This window comes from Bison bison, unplaced genomic scaffold, assembly GCF_000754665.1.
Source record: "Bison bison bison isolate TAMUID 2011002044 unplaced genomic scaffold, Bison_UMD1.0 scf7180017864332, whole genome shotgun sequence".
NCBI classification, from domain to species: domain Eukaryota; kingdom Metazoa; phylum Chordata; class Mammalia; order Artiodactyla; family Bovidae; genus Bison; species Bison bison.
In genome coordinates this window covers 984,797-990,131 of record NW_011494904.1, presented here as the reverse complement: position 1 = coordinate 990,131, position 5,335 = coordinate 984,797, and positions in this window count along the sequence as shown.

Below are 5,335 nucleotides of genomic sequence, written 5' to 3'. Positions count from 1 at the left end.
CCCTGAAATAATTTCTCCTTTGCATGGTCCTTTTAGCCACTGAGAGAATAAAAGTCAGACATTAAGCTAGACCTGCCATTTTTTTTTTTTTTTTATTAAGTGAGACAATACACATATGTAGAGGATTATGTAGACTTTGGGGCTTTTTTCTAATTGTCTTTCTTTGCCAACAGCAGCAGTAGAGGAAAGAAAGTGGAGAGGAGTGGTCTAAATGTGAGTATCAAAAAGGTTTAAAGAGGTGACGAAGGGTGCCCAGATGACAGAATGTCCTTTAGTTCAGTGTTACTCAAAATGCTGGCTTATGAAATATTTATACTGAAATTAGTACAGAAATTGAGAGTTAAGTGTTTAGAATTTTTATGGCAGTTTGATAGAGTAATTCTATGCTAATTTAGTAATAACTGGGGACTGACGGTCTGTGGTTAAGACTTCACCTCTCAATGTAGGGGTTACAGGTTGGAGAGTTACAATGAAGGGGTTGCCTGTTTGGGGAGGTAAGACCCACATGCCTTGCAGTCTAAAAACCAAAACATAAAACAGAAGCAATATTGTAACAAATTCAATAGAGACTTATGAATGGTTCACATTAAAAAATATTAGTAATAATATTTTGAGGCTGTATTTTTACATCTATAACTTTTTTTTCTCTTTGCTTTTCTAATCATTTATTTTATTGAATTTTAAAGCGGTATCAGCCTGCAATTGATTCTTCAGCTCCAGCAGTTTGGAAAACCCTGTTTTTACCAGAGTAGACGTTTTAAATTCTACCAATTGAAAGTTGATCAATTAGCTCAGTGACTTTTTTTTTTTTTTTTTGAAACTAACATCACAGTTCCTGCTCTTTTTCAACAGTGATGTAAACATTTTATTATTGTCAATGTGATGTTGGCAGCAGGGGCTTTGAGGATTTCACGGCACCAGCCTGTCTATGACTGCTTGAATGAGGGACTTGCAGGAGACAGGGACATACAGAGATTTTTTTGCCACTGTCATAGATGCGATGAAAAACTTGTAAACAAAAGGGTGAATGTTTAATAATGTAGACCATCACAGCAGCAAGGGAATAGAAGTTATCCAGCAAACAGCACTAAGACAAATGCCAGACTCTCTAGAATATTCACAGGACCACGGTATACATTGCTTCAGCCTGGTTGATGCTGCTCAGGTAAACTTTAGTAGTCAGCATTTTCTCCCCTGATGACTTACACAACTCTGGCTTAGAATCTGGTAAATAACTTGGGGAAGTGAAGACCAAAGAAGAAATATCTGGCATTAAAAGTAAATCAGGTGGGAAGAGCAAGAAAGATATCTACAAACAAAATCTGTTTCCTGCTCCCATTTCCTCCTAATTTCTGGCTGACTTTATTTATTTAGTGTGTGTGTGTGTGTGAACTTCCCAAGCAGAATTGATCTTAGATAACACCTGGGTGATATATGTCAGAAGTCTAGGACAAGCTATTTTTGGATTTGGTGACCGGAAATCAGAAAAGTCAACAATAGCTAACAAAACTCAGTCTGTGTATTGCAAGTACTGTCAATGAATGCCTGATTTTACTCCATTCTTTTTAAAAGAAAAATATAGTTGACAAAGTCATCTATTTGTCTATCACTTCTACACTTATATATATATATATTTTAATATTCATAGCAGCTTTATTTGTTTTTTTAATTTTATTACTATTATTATTTTTACTTTACAATATTGTATTGATTTTGCCATACATCAACATGCATCTGCCATGGGTGTACACGTGTTCCCCATCCTGAACCCCCCTCCCACCTCCCTCCCCATATCATCCCTCTGGGTCATCCCAGTGCACCAGCCCCAAGCTTCCTGTATCCTGCATCGAACCTGGACTGGCGATTCATTTCTTATACAATATTATACATGTTTTAATGCCATTCTCCCAAATCATCCCCCCTCCCTCTCCCACAGAGTCCAAAAGACTGTTCTATACATCAGTGTCTCTTTTGCTGTCTCGTATACAGGGTTATTGTTATCATCTTTCTGATTTCCATATATATGCATTAGTATACTATATTGGTGTTTTTCTTTCTGGCTTACTTCGCTCTGTATAATAGGCTCCAGTTTCATCCACCTCGTTAGAAATTTTCAATAACTTTAAGATGTATTTTTATCAATCCACTTTTTTAATTTGAAGATTTTTCATAGGTGTCCTTTTTAATAAGAAAAGTCCAAAGGCAGAATAATTTAATTATAGGAGCCTCAGGGAATTCTCTTAGCATTTTTTATTTTTTAAACCTTTTTGAGACAACTGTAGATTCACATGCAGTTGTGCAAAATACAGTGATTCCATGGCTTTTTCACTCAGTTTCCCCCAAAGCATAACATAACTGTTGTATAATAATAGTACAATATCACAGTCAGGAAACTGACATTGACATAATTTACAGAACTAATTCAGATTTCATCAGTTTTACATGCACTCATGTGCGTACCTATCTGTGTATTTAGTTCTCTGCAATTTTTATCACATTTGTAGATTTGGGCAACCACCACCACTGTCAGGATACAGAATATTCACATCACAAGGCTACCTTTTTATAGCCAAAATCACTAGACTTCCCCATCCTCCTCGAACTCTTGGAAAACTCTAGGCTTTTCTCCATCTTTATTTTTTGTCATTTCAAGTACGTTGTGTAAGTGGAATCATACAGTACATAAGACTATGTGGTTGACTTTTAAAATTATCATTGTTCCTTTGAGATCAACCAGGTTATTGTGCCTATGTTCATTCTTTTTTATTGCTGAGTAGTAGTATTTCATGGTATTGTGGGCCACGTTTTTAAATCATTCACCCATTGAAGGACATTTGGATTGTTTACTTAGAAATAGTGTTTTTTTTTTCTTTTGTAATTGAGATAATCCCCTCCGTGGTCTTATTCTTAAAGAACTTATTTGAGCAAAGAGATTTGTAAATATTAATCCATTAGAGTATTCTCTGGGCTCCAGGGCTGAGTGGAAGGTGGGTAGGGAAACGGAGGGGAGGAGAGTGTGTCGGGGGGAAGAGAAAGTATAGAATTCTGAGTTGAATTCCAGTCACCTCAGTGCAATGATCCTTCATAAGATCTCTGTGCTGTACTGGGCCATGTTTCCCACACCCAGAGGGAAGATCAAATTGCCCTGGAGATGTGGCCTTCTCCAAGGAGAATCTCCCTCAGGGCCCAGAGTTTGCTGCTTAGCGAGTATCTCAGGCCAGAAGTACCAGGAGTGTCGCAGTCCGTGGGTAGGATAGCAATCACCATGATCCTCTGTGAGGTGGAAATCGCGACGTTGGGGTGGGAAATGGCGGTGGGAGCACTACTGAGAAACTGAGGTTGTTTTTTCTGTGGAGAAGCTGAATACCCGTGTTTGGGCAATTCCAAAGCGCGGGGCCGAGGCCTACATGCTTACATGTAGAAAAGGTGGGTGGCATACAGTGGGTGAGGGGCGGGGAGCAGGCAGTGACGCCCTCCCAGCAATGAGGTGGCTGCGACGGTAGGAGCAGTTACTGCTACGCCTTGCCGGGAATATGGAGTCCCCTCATTCACGGCTGAAGTTTGAGCCCTGACTCCCACAGCGGTGAAAGGTGGAGGCCTTGTGAGCGGTGTGGCTCTGGGGAGTGAGTCAGCAGGGGGAAGGGGCCGGCAGCTTCACTCCCCTTTTTCCTCTCTCTTGATTCTTAAGGGAGTTACAACGGCCCAGTCAGGTCTCAGGTTGACAGTTCCAACAAGTATTTCTCAATATGATTCATAACAAAACCTAAGAGTTGAAGGATCTTGTGTAAAACATACACACAGAGGTGAAGGGCCAGGAATGAAGAGACCTTACCTCTTGTTCTGATATTCATCTTTCAGTTTCCTCATGTGCAAGACACGAGGACAGTTTTGAAAGGCTTCTTACATTAAAATTGTATAATTCTGTCAAAACCACCAATGTAAACATTTCCGTGTTCCGTTGAACTATCATGCTTCATTGCCCTATTGTTATTTAACTCCCATTTCAAAATTACTGGGTTTCCCTGATAGCTCAGTTGGTAAAGAATCCGCCTGTAATGCAGGAGACCTGGGTTCGATCCCTGGGTTGGGAAGATCCCCTGGAGCAGGGCAAGGCTACCCACTCCAGTATTCTGGCCCGGAGAATTTCATGGCCTGTATAGTCCATGGGGTCGCCAAGAGTCGGACACGACTGAGCGACTTTCACTTCACTTCAAAATTACTATATTAATATTTATCTGAAGATATATTTATCTGTCAAAGATATACATGTATATGTGTGTATTTATGTATATTTACACATATGTAATATAATTTTACCATTATTAGGAAATATTAAGAAGTATTGGGGCATATGCCATTATCAGGGCTTCCGTGGCAGCTCAGAGGTAAAGAATCTGCCTGCCATAGGACATTTGGGTAATCCCAGGTTTGGGAAGATTCCCTGGAGAGTGCATGGAAACCCATGTATTCTTGCCTGGAGACTTCCACGGACAGAGGACTCTGGTGGGCTATAGTCCATGGAGTCCCACAGAGTCAGGACACAGCTGAAGTGATCTCACATGAATGCAAGCAAAGCACATTTTAAAACTGATAATGGTATGCATGAATGCTTAATTCTGTGTGAGTGAATGCTGTAGACAGACAAGTCTGTTTGCTGAACTGGAGGGCCTGTGTGTTAAGGGGAGGTGGGGGTCGGGGACAGTAAGATTTTGGCAGGAAAGGCGCTCCAGGGGCCACTTTGCCTCTTAAATCTTTGCTCTCCAATGAACTGAAGACTCCTTAGAAGGGAAGTTCTTCCTTGGGGAAGAGTTACACACCTTACTGCAATGCTTATGTCCATACCTAGAGGAGCTCTATTAGGGAGCAGACGGAGAGAGAAGGAGGTAGGGAGACAGAAGGGTAGAGGTGCGTGCAGAAGGCCCAAGCTTTTAGTCTGTCTGCCTTCAGCTACCCCAGTGCTGTATCCGGCTTTCAAGGATTCCCATTTGAGGTGACCACCCCAGAAAAACCTAGAATGAATTACCTCTATTATCATTCTCTCCTAACATTAGATATAAATTGCCACAGATAAAAATTACTTTACAGCGAAATTACTCTTAAGGAAGAAATTCATTGTCTAACAAAAATAAACAATTTCATCTGAATCTGAATAAAAGCAGTAATCTTCAACAAAAAGCTTCTTTCAATACTAAACTCATTTCACTCGTTTTAAAGTATCTAACCTCAGCAATATGTCTTTTGTGCTCATTAAAAGAAAAGCTTTGATGTGCTTTTGTTTCCAGATATGTTACATCTTAGTTTTGCTAATTTTGGTTTAAAAAAGAAAAAAAAAAAA